The sequence below is a fragment of the Crinia signifera genome, chromosome 5 (genome assembly GCF_055691185.1).
Source record: "Crinia signifera chromosome 5, ASM5569118v1, whole genome shotgun sequence".
NCBI lineage: Eukaryota > Metazoa > Chordata > Amphibia > Anura > Myobatrachidae > Crinia > Crinia signifera.
In genome coordinates, this window is record NC_139221.1 from 157,583,562 (window position 1) to 157,597,034 (window position 13,473).

The window sequence follows — 13,473 nt, forward strand, 5'->3', positions numbered from 1 at the left end:
AATCAAATGCAGTCCTCCTATCTTTCTATAGCTCTGGACCGGATTGCCCCGCTGGTCGAGGGCATTCTGGTAGTAGGGGGAGATTTGAACTGGCCACTCCAACCGGAAACTGACACCTCAGGCCCCACGGGTAGACCTTCCACCGCTTCCCATCGTAAGGTCAGAAGAACCTTACATGATCACCAACTGGTGGATACATGGCGGCTCCAACACCCAGTGGATAGAAACTACACATTCTACTCCCGACCACACAATATGTATTCTAGATTAGATTATTTTTTGCTTCCCCATAGGTATCTCCATTTGATTCAAGCTACTGACATAGGCCTGACTACTTGGTCGGACCACGCCCCTATATTTCTGACCCTTGACACGTCCATCACCAATATTAAGCAGTGTACATGGCGTTTGAATGAACATCTCCTCGCTGACACTAGATGCAAATCGCAACTAACCACAGCAATTACTGAGTATTTTATTGATAATGAGACACCAGAGGTGTCTAGAATTACGATATGGGAAGCCCATAAATGCGTGATTCGTGGTAAACTCATCCAGTTGGGCACAATGCTAAAGCGAGAAAGGTTGGGTAAAAAACTGACCTTGCTCCAGCGACTGCGAACTCTGGAGACAGTGCATAAATCTACCCCTTCCCCTCAAACATTGTTAGAACTTGCTGAGGTGAGGTCGGCGCTTAATGCCCTATTATTTGAAGATGTTAAGAAGGATTACAAATTGTGTAGGAACCGTTACTATCAGTGGGGCAATAAACCGGGGAGGCTTTTGGCGAGAGCACTGCGGTCTCAGAGGGCTACGTTATATATCGACACAATAAGAGACTCAGATGGGACCAGACGTACCCTCACACGGGACATAGCTGGGGCATTTCACTCCTATTACACTAAATTATACAATCTTAACACTACTGGGGCGCTGCCTTCCTCCCATGTTCTTGTGGAGCGATATCTCCGTGATGCGGGTCTCCCTCGACTGTCGGAGGAAGACAAAGCCCGATTGGAATCCCCTTTTTCTCTCTTGGAGCTAGAGACGGCTCTAAGGGATACCCCGTCTGGGAAAAGCCCGGGCCCCGACGGCTTCACTGTTTCCTATTATAAGTCTTTTAAAGATATACTCTTACCTAAGTTGCTGATGGCATTTAACGCAATAGCAGCTGATCAAGGTTTTACCCCCCAATCTTTAGAAGCACATATAACGGTTATACCTAAAGAGAATAAAGACCCAAGCCAATGTGCCAGTTACCGTCCAATTTCCCTCTTGAATGCTGATATCAAATTGTTCGCAAAATTAATAGCCAATAGACTTAAGTTGGTATTGCCTAACTTGATACACTCTGACCAGGTGGGTTTCGTGCCTGGGAGGGAGGCGCGAGACAATACGACTAAAGCCATTGACTTGATATACTTGGCTTCTACTAAGAACATCCCAATGGTTATGTTGTCTACCGATGCTGAGAAAGCATTCGATAGAATTAGTTGGATGTTTATGGAAGGGGTCTTAAGACACATAGGGTTGGGCCCGGTTTGTCAGCAACGTATCATGGCACTCTATAGATTCCCCACGGCTCGGATTAGAATTAACGGGGCCCTTTCGGAACCGATCCAAATTAGTAATGGAACCAGGCAGGGGTGCCCCCTCTCCCCTCTAATATTCATACTGTGTATGGAGGCCCTAGCATGTACCATTAGACTTAACCCAAATATCACCGGTTTAAAAGTAAAGGACATTGACTATAAACTAGCTTTGTTCGCCGACGATTTGTTGGCGGTACTGACTAACCCGATTATTTCTATCCCCAACCTCATGGCAGAATTTCAGACATTTGGTTCCCTTTCAAACTTTAAAATAAACATGACCAAATCTGTGGCACTAAACGTATCATCCCCACCTGATAGTTTGGAAATTCTCAAACAGTCCTTCCCCTTTACCTGGCACCCTACTAGTATTAGATACCTTGGCGTCACGTTGTCCTCTGACCTGTCCCGTCTCTATGATAATTTTAAACGATTGCTACTTACACTTCGCACTGAACTTAGAAGTTGGCTGAATAAACGCCTCTCCTGGCTGGGCAGAATTAGTGTGGTTAAAATGAATGTCCTTACCCCTGGCAGTTTAAAGTTCGGGCCATTCCGCACCCTACAATAGGTCCCACTGTAGCTTGTTGGAACAGACTCAGGAAATTTTCCTGTGTCTCATCACAACTCTCTCCCCTTACCCCATTGTTTGACAACCCTGGTTTTCCCCCCAGAGCTGCCAACTCAATATTTGATACTTGGAAACGACAAGGGGTACAGCGGGTGGGCCAGCTGATGGATGGGAATAAGGTGATGTCCTTCTCTGCCCTACAGGACAAGTGGGGGTTACCTTCATCGGAGCTCTGGAGATACCTCCAACTCAAACACTATGCGCAGGGGAGGGAGGTGCGTGTGGCAGCCAGCAGAGCTCTGACGCCCTTTGAGAATATGTGTCTCGCACCATTACGCCCGACGCATTTTCTGTCAAGGGGCTATGGACTTTTGATAGAACACAAGTACAATACACTGCCTGCTTATGCCCAGGCCTGGAGCAGGGACCTTTCTATTGATTTAGACGTAGAGACTTGGACAAAAATGTTCCAGGCCACATTTGTTAGCTCCTTCAGCTACTCTGTAATTGAAACCCAGTTTAAAGTCCTCTCTCGCTGGTATAGATGCCCCCTCACAATAGCGAAAATGTTCCCTGGTACATCTAACATGTGCTGGAGATGTAACGAGGAGACTGGTTCTCCTCTTCATATCTGGTGGGAATGTAGACTGCTTCGCCCTTTTTGGGATCAAGTTATGTCACTTACTAAGTCTATTGTGGGCAAAGAAATCCCTACGACTCCCGCGTTCTGGTTACTTAATTTGTACCCCGGATCGGTGAGTTCCTATAAAAAATCCCTACTGAAATTTTTGAATGGTGCCGCAAAAGCGGTCATACCAGTACGCTGGCGTTCCACATCCCCTCCCACGATTAAAGAATGGTTTACTCGTATAGATTTGTATATGTCCATGGAGGACATGAGAGTGCCCCCTGAACGTACCCAGGAGTTTACAGCAATATGGTTCCCGTGGATGGAGTTTAAGTCTTCACAGGTCTTCTTAGCCAATAACTAATTGGCAGTCTAAAAAACTTTTGTGGACCCCAGCCGCACTTCCCCCCCCCCCCTATCTCCCTTCCCTAACCACTATCCCCCCCTTCTTTCTGCCTTTCATCTTTTCAGCTCTTTTATGTGTTATGTGCTCCAGAGGCGTGATATGTGTACAATTCAAATTATTCAGACTTAGTCGATTTGTCAGGATATAATATTTTATTATTTTGTCCTTATAACATATGATCTGTACTTTCTGGCTTGTTGATTACATTACCATTGGATGCTATGATTTTGTAACAATTCTTAAAACCAATAAACATATATTGCAAAAAAAATAAATATTTTATTCAAGGCTTACTTTTGTTCAATAGCCGAGACCCGCTTCACTTGACCTGTAACCCAATGCATTACCTGCTTATATTCTTATATTGTTTAGTATGTCAAATTTGAATAAATATTTATTGTAAAAAATATATAGAAATATACATTTTGTAAAAACTTTGCGAAAATATAGTACTGCAATATAATTTTTTACAATACACATTTAAGCAGGTTTCATCAAACTTGCCACAACTAAGGAGATGATCTTCACACTTAACTTAAGGGCACCAGTAGCTTGTCAGAGTGGATCCTAAACTATAATAATATAATATATACACATACACAAACCACAATGAGTTAGCACCCCCTGTGTATAGCACCTTTTGGACCTACATACTTTGGTCTCTATTATGCCTGTGCCAATATTAAATCTTGAATATCAACAGAACAATGCTGGACGATACACATGTTTACAATTATTAAAAGTATTTTTATATAAGATCAATGATGAACAATGTCGGTTTTTTATACAAACTCCTTTTCCCCCACTTGAATTTGTATTCAGTAAGGATACTACATAAGATACAAAACCCAACGCATTTCATCTCACAGAGATTTCATAAGGGTATATCTTCATCAGGGGTATAGACACCTTGAGATAGTGTGAGGAGATCTTAATTCTGTAACATGGTTCATCAATTGAGTACATTTTGAGAATAAAAAAACAAAAGGATTCAAACCTTCTGGCAATGGCATATATTCAATGCCGTGGGCGAGCGGTGACTGCGAGCAGGACTTTTTGCTCGCAGTCACCGCTCACCCTGTCAGTATTCAACTGACCCCCCTCATACGCAAATTCCCCCTCGCTCCGTTTTTTGAGCGAGGGAGAATTGGCGTATGTGCCTCCAAAAGCTGCGAGAATCGAGGCTAATTACAGCGAGTTTGCTGCATTAGCCGCGGCTCTCGCAGTTTAGGGGAATCCTCGCAGTTCTGTGACTGCGAGGATTCCCCCGGAACGTTGCATAGTGCGAGCGGCCGGCGCGGGGGTTAAACTGCGAGGATCACTGGTTTTCTGCGATCTTTGCAGTTTAACCCCCTCGCCGGCCGCTCGCACCGGCATTGAATACATGCCATAGAGTCAGACGAGTTTCGTGAAAAGTGGCAGTAACCGCAAAATATTCAACAATATTGCTCTGGTCTGCTGAAAGGGGGTGCGGGGGACTATCCAAAAACTTGTATGTCTCCTGCAAGAAGAGTATAAAAGTATGGATTTTATTAATGTTGTGTATGTGCATGGATGGAAGAAGGAATGGGTTCCAAAAATAATTTTTAAAACATGAGTATTACTGTCCATGTCAAATCCAGCACAATTGTCAATTTATTATGCAAACATTCATTAAGCATTTGTCTATAGATTAAAAAAACATAAAAATAAATAACCAGCTATATCACTGGTGAAACAATAACAGACACTAATATAAGTCATGTCACATTAGTCACGGCCAGAGTATTGACAGATATATTTACCTTTCAAGTGTTTAGCAAGACTCTCACTGCATTCCTGAATTTGCTTCCATCAGCGCTGTGTGCACTCAGGCCGCAGCGCAGGGATCCAGCACTCACAGGGTGCATCTGTGTCCACAGCAATCCAGCTGCTTCCCAGCACAGCAGCTGCCGCAAATAAACACCAATCCATGCCTGTCTGTCAGCCCCTGTCTCCTGCGGCTTTCACGCCGCCGCCATTACCATAGCCATGCTTCATGTGCATTCTTGAACATAGGAGCAGCCATGTTCTTCCTGGTCACATGTGTGGCAGAGCCAGCATCCCCCTACATAAGGCATGTCCAAAGTGCGGCCCCTGCTGTAATTTCAAGCGGCCCGCAGCCTCCAGACAGAAGCGGGTGGAGCATCAGATGCAGGACACACAGCACTAAAGGTGGGGCCCCGTTGAGCATGCTTTTAACTTGCTGTCTGCAGCATTGAGGAGGTGCCGGCCACCACAGTGAGATGTGTTTGGCGTCTTTTGGGTGAGTATGCATCCAACCCCTGCAGCTGCAACTGTATATCACCCTCCTCCGCAATCACAGTGACAGCAGTGTGGGGGGAGGGAGTGCAGCAAGGGGGAAGCTTGCTCCCGTAACATGCAGAGTGGAGGAGGGAGGCAGCGAGAGCATCTCCTGTCCTTGCAGTTCCTGCTTTGCCTCTCCGTCCTCTTTCTCACACAAGGGCTGGGAAACATCCAGAGAAGGGAGGGGGCAGGCAGGGGGACATACAGTCACTGGGGGCAGAGTGGGAGACATACAGTGAAGGAGGGTCAGGCTGGGGGAGATACAGTGAATGGAGGCAGTGATGGACATTCAGAGAAGGGTGGCAACCCTAACCATACCCCACTATTGTTATAGTTGTTATTGTTACCTGGACTCAGTCAGTGTTCTTACACTGCACCAATACCAATATTACTGTTATCATTGTCTGGACTTCTTCAGTGTTCTCACACTCTTGGGCGGGATTCACTAATAACCCCCGCTGTAAATTGCCGGCATTCGCATTGTTAATAATCGCATATGCATTAACATATGCGATTATTAACGCCAAGGCGAAGGCCGGCGATGTGCAGCGTGTTCCCCCTCCCTGCCTGCACCCTTACCTGCTGTGTGGGTGCACCGTTTCCTCCTTTCTGCACTCAGAAGAGGTGCAGGGAGGAGGAGATCACTGGTCCGGGCAGCACAGCAGGAGGCTGCCCGGACACAGGTGAGGGGGGTGCGGCGCTGATCGGCGCCGGGCGCGCGGGGGACGCGAAGGGAAGCCCATAGGCTTCCATAAGGTTACGCCATATAGAACTGGCGTAACCCCCCCGCAGTGAAGCCCCGGCGGTGGGGCTTTGCTGCATATGGAAATGCGGTAAAAACCCTGAAAACTGGGTTTTTACGGCATTTTCAGTTTGGTGAATCTCACCCTCTGTCTGTTAGTGACAGTGTTTAAGTCAGACTTGGCGAGACTTCCGCGATTGCAGCAGGTCCAGCTGGAGATATCACTGTGCGGCTGGCACTTTACTCCTCCTTCCAGTGGCAGGGCCTGTGCAACAATCTACAGTACTTTGCAGGAGAAGCTGTGTGGTGCCCTGGGCAGCTGCATGGCTAGTCCCCCTGTAAAAATGGCCCTGCACTGGGCAGGTGCACTCATTACTGGCTGATACATTTTAAAAGATTCACAGGTGGAGCTAATTATTTCACTTGATTCTGTGAGGAGACCTGCAAAACATGCACTGTGTGGGGTCGTGAGGACCAACTTTGAGAATCTGGTTTAGGGCAATCATCACAAAATCATCAAATTGCTCCAATCCACTGCTGATATATCATACCTCCCAACATGACCCTCTCCAGAAGGGACACACAATGCTCTGTTCCTGAACTTCCCTCCTAATGTATGATTGCCAGCACCTGTGAGGAAACACCTTTCTTAAGCAGCCCATACACGTCCTGATGCGGGCTGCAATCCATACCTCCCAACTTTTGACGTGAAGAAATAGGGACACTGCGGGGCGTATGCAAATGAGGGCGCGGCTTATGCTAATTAGCCGCGACCTCATTTTCATACGAGAATAGACGCTGTGCGCATGCGCACAGCGTCTATTCTACTAGATTGGGGGGTCTCCCAACTGCCACCCCCCCGCAGCGGGACAATGCCTGCCGCAGGTGGGACAGCGGGACAGGACCCGAAAATCGGGACTGTCCCTCTAAAATCGTGACAGTTGGGAGGTATGCAATAGCAGGGTTCACATTGCATTGCATGTGCATGCGTTGTGCATGCAATGCGATGCAATTTGATGAAGCCTAAGTACAAAAAGTATGTGCAAACACATACTTTTTGTACTGTGCGATGAGGTACGCACCTCAAAGCACACATCGGCTCAGCACGCTTAGCGGCGTGTATGGGCAGCATTACCCATTTACCTGTTTAAAACAGGTGATGGCAATCACACATTAAGAGGGAAGTGCAGAAACAGAGCAAAGTGTCCCTCCTGGAGAGGGTCATGTTGGGAGGTATGATATACGGCCAGCATTAACCTGCATGCTCCTTTTTTTTATTTTGCTTAACTGCTACGTGTAATCAGCAAAATACAAAACAGGAATCAATTATTTGCATTTTGCTGCTCTTGCAGATCTTATTTTTAATATTTTAGATATGCCTAAAGGTACATAATATTTTTGTTAACGTAATAATGTGTATCCGCACCCAGGGCCACCAATAGGGCCCCCCCTACAACCCGCATATATGGATGCTACACCTTCACATTGCCCGGCTCTCTCCCGAAACCGAAAGCACACTGATGAATTCAGTGTCACAGCGCTAATGTACCGCCCGCTACAGCTGTTCATCAAAGCGCAATCACGTGACAAGCTTATCCCAGGCGGTGTGAGAACGATCACATGACTCTGACGTAATCAGTCCCGGTTCTGCTGGGCTGCTGGGCTGGCTATGGACGAGTTCTAGGAAGTGGCAATGCCAGTGGTTGGCAGGTAAGGGTTTTGCAACCGTACTGTTCAGGGGGGGAGTGCGTTGAGTGCGTTTCCTATATCCAGCAATAGGTTTCACGTGATTGTACTGTGCGCCTGATATAAACAAATATGAGTACATTTTTAGGATATCAATAAACAGACAGTCGTTGTTAATGTTCTCAGCCTCAACCGTCACCGCTGATCCTCCCCAGCAGCCCCTGGTGCAGTGACTGTGCTATCTATTATCATTATAGACTCATTCAGCAATCTAGTTTACAATATTTCTTAGCTTGTCTTTAATAACCTACTGGTATTCTTTGAGGTGGGACTTGGGGGAGATGTATTAAAGCTTGTAGAGCAGGGCTGGGCAATACCGGCCCTCCAGATGTTGATGAAATACACATCCCAGCATGCCTTGCATCAGTTTCAGCATGGCCACATAGCAAAACTAAAGCAAAGCATCCTGGGATGTGTAGTTCACTAACATCTGGAGGGCCGGTGTTGCCCAGCCCTGTTGTAGAGAGATAGTACCGACCAGTCAGCATCTAATGTTGGGTACACAGGTAATATATTGGCAGATCTATCAATCCTGAGGAGGATTGGAACAATGTATTGCTTATATTGTTCTCGCGAGCAGGGCCCCCTCCCATTGTGCATTTTACTTTCTTTGAGTCCATACACATATGAAATATTGTATACATTTGTTACAATGTAAACCAGCCATACATCAGAATGGCCTGCATACGACCTGGTCCTATGCAGGTCGTAAGTGCGGTCATACGAGTGATCTCATGTTCTTTAAAAGCACATATGATCCACCTACAACTAAAATGAGAGCCGACCGATCAGACATGTGTAAGGATAAATGTGTAGCCCCTCGACCTGGTGGCCCCTTAGGTACCCGTGAGAATGTATTCTTAACACTACACACCAAACACACGGTGGCGAGTCAAGAAACATTCTGGTTTATTAAGAGTTTAACAGTAGGTTAAAAGACATGATACATGGGTGTGGACAAATGTATGGTACTTTGTTATTGGCTGTTTAACAGTTGCTGGGCAGATTAAACAGGAGACATACAAGATATTATACACAAGAGAATGGGTGAGAGAGGGGGGTTTCCATTATAAGGGAGTTTATGCAGGTGCACGCTGCATACGAAACCACAAAAGGGGGAGTAGTAGAAACTTAGATAAGACACGCTCAGGCTTACAGTATGACCTTGTAGCGTAACCATAGTGAGGGCAGTTTTACGTGCAAATTCTTATATGCTGCATGGATTCCAAATTTTAACCCTTCAATCCCCTCTTAGAATCATGAATTTAGATGATATGATTCTTCTTACCAAATTCCTTATTTCTGTGCTTAGCGAGATATTGCTTGTAGCCTTCAGGGGAATTTGCGTGTGCAGGGGCAATGGATTCATACATAAGAGTATTCTCAATACCTTTAGTAGCAAGTTTTCTACAACATAGTATAATACAAAAAATGACAATACAGATAATAGTAAGAATAATCAATATATAGATTGCTAATTGAACAAGGGCCTGTTCTATACCATTTGGGTGACCATTTTTATTACATCCCTATGTCCATCGTTTGGAGACACAGGGGTTAATGGGGCAAAAGTCTATCTGGTAGGCGGCTACCTCGGTGCTGAAAAAAATGTACCAGAAAATGTATACGCCTGCCTTTTCAGTCATGTCCACTTCAGTTTTTGTGCAAAGGTATCTGGCAAACAAGAATCAATAGAATAATATACGTTATCCACCATCGTCCAGAATTCTAGAATGACCTCATCTGCTGGTGAGTCGTCTTCTCCATCATGTAGGAGGTTAGGGCTGTCTGCCCCCATTAGTACCTCGCCTTGTTGGGGGTCAGAGTTGTCTACTCTCGTTAGCACCCCTTCCTCGATCTGTTCTCTATCCGGGACGTTACTTGGGATTCTCTTTACCCTGGATGCGTGTATCCACACTGGACTCTCTTCTGTAAGGACAGCCGTCCTGGTTACTGCTACGATCTCTGTTTCTGGACCATAGGTGAAATCTCCTGGACCTTTATTCCTGGGGAGAACCTTCACAACGACCTTGTCTCCGACCTGGAAAGGATGTGTTGATTCCTGTGGATTAAAAAGATTTTTACAAATAACACTATGTTCAATTTCACTAAGTCTGGTGATGAGGGACCTAACATACTCTTCTCTAATCTGTTCTAGGTCTCCCTCCTGGACTACTAATGGTTTCTTAGCCCAGGGCGTGGGGAAAGGTCTTCCTATTAAAATTTCAAAGGGTGAATAACCCAGAGTCTGTTGGGGGGGTCATTCTAATTTCTGCTAGGACTATGGGGAGGGTTTGTTTCCATTTATTAAATGTTCCTCCTGTTGCTTTCCTAAGTTTATCCTTTTCTCCACTATCCCTGAACTTTGAGAATGATAGGGAATGTGAAATTTCCTCTCTATTTGAAATGCTCTCACTAAAGCTTGTGTGATTTTTTTTTGCTGTAAAGGCAGTGCCTTTGTCGCTATCTATTTGGAGCGGGCATCCCCATCTAGGGATGATTTCTTGTGTTAGTATGCGTGCAACTGTTTTTGCATCTTCTGCTTTTGTGGGAAATGCCTCTGGCCATCGTGAAAACATATCCACTATAACCAAAGCATACTCCTGTTTTTTTACCTTTGTTAGGTATGTGTGTAAAATCAATTTGCAAATGTGTGAAAGGAGTAGTTGGGTACTCCGGGTGTTGATGCTTTGCTTTCATTGGGTTATTAGGGTTGTTGCGCAGACAGGTAATACATCTGCTAATGTACTAATCTACCAATGTTTTAGCATCTGTGATATAAAAGTCTTTGCTCAAATGTATAGCTGTGGTGATTTTGCTATAATGTCCTACCCCATGGTAGTGAGCAATGAACAATGGGGCGCTTGATTGTGGTATGCATGGTCTCCCCTCTTTGCAGATCAATCCTGTTATAGGATTTTTCTGCAATATTGGAAATAACCAGTCATCCAAGTCTTTTTGTGATGCTGAGCTTTGTAGTTCAGTGATCAGGTTTATCTTTCTATATTTGGCAAGCTCTTGTGAGCGCTATGAGTTCTGCAGCTTGTGCTGATTGATATGGGATGGGTCTCGCTTCTAAAATGTCATTTGGGAGGCGTACCACTGCGTAGCCTGCCTGATATGTCGAGTCATTGGGTCTACTACAAGAACCATCCACAAATACATGGTCAGAAACCTGGTATTGGTACAGGGGAAATGTCAAGTCTAGGGGAGGTCTCTGACTCTATTGATGCAGAACAGTCATGATCGTCAGGAATGTCATCCTGGGAGCCCTTTAGTCCTAAAAGTGCATTTAGAATGGGTGCGGGGCCTGAGGATGCGTTTGCATACTTAATGGTGAGTGAGGGGCTTCCTAGCAACAGAACCTCATCTCCACTAAGACGCTGGGCTGACATGTTGTGTGTGTAGCCCTTTAAGTAATGCTACAACATTATGTGTGGTATGGAGAACAGTGGGTGAGCCTAGGGTGAGTGTGGTTGCCATCTCAGCTACCATTGCACAGGCCACCAGTGCCCGAAGACAGGCAGGCATACCTTGGACCGACACCGGCATCACTTTGGAAAAGAATGCCACGGGGCGCAGCTTACCTCCATATTCTTGTGTCAGCACACCCGCCATGGTTTTACATTTTGTCCCTTGCATATAAATGAAATGGTTGTACATAGTTTGGGAGGGTCAATGCCGGACTTTTCATCAACATACATTTTTAAGGCTTTCATATGCATTTAACATTTCTTGTGACCATTGTATCTGTTTAGGTTTGTCATTGAGTGTGGCTTGTCTCAAAATGTTATCATAGTAGGAACAGTCAGAAATCCACTGTCTGCAATAATAGTGTTTGGGCGGACCAGACCCAGTACAGACTGTATGCGTTGTGGGCTGACTTTCCTCTCTCCCTTTTTCAAGACAAAACCTAAATAATCAACATTCTTTTTGCACCATTGCATTTTTGCTTTTTGACACTTTGTGCCCACATTCACAGAGCCAGTTTAACAGTGATATACCATCCTCTCGGCATGCCTCCTTTGTTGAACTACAGATAAGCAGATCATCTGCATACTGTAGCAGGACTGAACCATAGGGGGGGTGCCAGGGGGGTTGTGGCTTGGAGAACGATGCTGTACACAACAGGGGAGTCAATATACTCCTGCATCATGTTAACTGCTGGCCTCAAAAGAAAATGCAAATAACAGTTGTGTATGGGTGTCCACAGATATGCTAAAAAATATATTTTTCAAATCGGTTACTGAGAAGTAGGCGGCATCTACAGGGATGGCTGAGATGAGTGAGTTTATATCAGGTACAATGGGTGCAATGGGAACAATTAATTGGTTTATTGCTCTGAGGTCCTGTTGACCATATCTGAGGATTTACAGTGTCTAATTCTGTGTTTGGGTCAGAACTGTCGGTCATGAGCAAGTGTGGTGATGAAACATCAATTCCCTTTCCTGCTTCTGATGGACTAATTGTGATTTCTAGCACAGAGAGAAGATCTCTGCCTAGCAAATTCATTAGGCAGTCAGGTATTACAGTAAATTCATGTTTTCCTATGTCATGGCCCTTTAAGGTCTGTCCCTGCCAGTCAATCTGAAATCTGGGGTTGTCTCTAGGTCTGGGTTGGCTGGGCTGCATGGGGTTACTGACCTGTCGGGGTTTGTTTGAAGGGAACGGACAGTCTCTAGCCCAATGGCTATCCCTTTTACAATTATAGCAGCTTGTCTGCCTGTTGGGTGGGGGTCCCGCAGGAGCCCTCTGAGGTAGCCTGTCTCTAGGAGGACGGAATGGTTTATTCTGTCTCCTAGGATTGTTTTGATTTTGGAAGCGTGTGAACGGGGTATGTGATGGTGTGACAGTGTTTCTTTTAACTTCAAAACAACCTGCTGCTTCCTTTTCATACAAATGTTTTTCAAAATCCTTCACTGTGTCAGAGGTCCAAGTTGAAACAGTCGGCAGCAGATTATTAATGAAAGTAGAAACAAGTAAATTATCATTATGCAGAAGCGGCAGACCTGCTTCCTCGGTCCCGCACTTCTTGAATCTTTTCCAGAAATTTGTCACTATTTCTGACACTTTCTGCTTACAACTTACAGCTATGGGGAGAGATGAGCGTGCTTTAAACACTTCATTCATATGTGCAGCAATTTGATCCCACATAGCATCTATGCCTTCTTGGGTAAAGCTGCGTCCTTTGCATGCTTTCTTTAAATATGTTATGCATCCTATTGGTGTTATCATTGGTTTGGGACGATTTTTAATTATCCTATCTATCCCGCTAAATTGTCTACCCAAGGGTTAATGAAATAGTAATTTGTGGGGGAGACACGGGCAACATATTCTTTACATGTCTCTCCTGGTAAAAGCGGGGAATATTCTGTTTCTTTACTCTAATATAATCCCATAATATAACAGTATGTCAGTCAATATAGTCACAATAATATCTGTCACAAGTCAAGTCGCAATTGT

The 13,473-nt window shown here is 45.1% G+C and overlaps 1 protein-coding gene and 1 long non-coding RNA gene across 4 annotated transcripts in view; one reads left to right on the forward strand and one right to left on the reverse strand.

Moving 5' to 3' along the window:
• LOC146080663 (uncharacterized) overlaps positions 1 to 5,602 on the reverse strand; it is a 46,508-nt gene extending 40,906 nt beyond the window's left edge. The window contains exon 1 of the long non-coding RNA XR_014474933.1: positions 4,982 to 5,602. This is a non-coding gene — a long non-coding RNA (uncharacterized LOC146080663). The remainder of the gene's footprint in view (positions 1 to 4,981) is intronic.
• Positions 5,603 to 7,854: 2,252 nt separating this feature from the next.
• Positions 7,855 to 13,473, forward strand: part of STX17 (syntaxin 17) — a 70,670-nt gene continuing 65,051 nt past the window's right edge. For 2 of the 3 annotated variants that reach the window (XM_083188168.1, XM_083188167.1), the window contains exon 1: positions 7,855 to 7,974. The gene's annotated coding sequence lies outside the window, so the exon portion shown is untranslated. The remainder of the gene's footprint in view (positions 7,975 to 13,473) is intronic. The other variant, XM_083188170.1, reaches the window with a different exon arrangement.